Source organism: Arachis ipaensis, chromosome B09, assembly GCF_000816755.2.
Source record: "Arachis ipaensis cultivar K30076 chromosome B09, Araip1.1, whole genome shotgun sequence".
NCBI lineage: Eukaryota > Viridiplantae > Streptophyta > Magnoliopsida > Fabales > Fabaceae > Arachis > Arachis ipaensis.
The window spans coordinates 20,360,899-20,361,648 of NC_029793.2; positions in this window are offsets into that span (position 1 = coordinate 20,360,899).

The window sequence follows — 750 nt, forward strand, 5'->3', positions numbered from 1 at the left end:
TATAGATTGTAATTTGTACTTTTTACTAAACACATTTTTAATAATAGAAATTTATTGGGCCACTTGAATTATTATCTTTTTAAATAATTAGTCTAGTTCTGCCACTGGTTGGATTTATTAAATTTATTCGATTAGCCTTACATAATATTTGGAGAGCATGTGAAAATTGAATATAGAACTTTAAATTCGATTTTAAATGAAGTGTATAAGAGACAATTAAAAGGCGATAAACTTTTGAATAAAAATTACAGACTTGGGATTTTAGCCTTAGCAATCCAACGACGATTTGGACCTCAAGCCGAATTCGTCTTCCTTGACCCAAGTACCCGAAATTTTCTGGATCACCTCAAATCCCTCGCCAGCATTTAAATTCGGATGCGAATTGCATCTTTTTATTTAGAAGATCGGAAAAAGAAAAAACACTTACAAAAAGGGAGCTCAAACTCCCCCGAGTATGACATACACAAATCCTAAGACTATGTTTATTTACAGGAACATGATACTGAAATAGAAATACTGAGACATAAAATCGTGTTTGACAGATGAAACATGTATAGAGACATTGTGTCTAGAGACACTGAATTAGTATATTTTGTGTCTATTTTGATAGGAAAGATACAAAAACATTAACAAATTAAAGGACACAACTTATTTTTTATTTTTTTCATTATTCTTGTTAATTTTTTATAATTATATATATATTTTAAATTTTTTAAATGAAAAAAATAAGAATAAATTTTTTTAATTTAT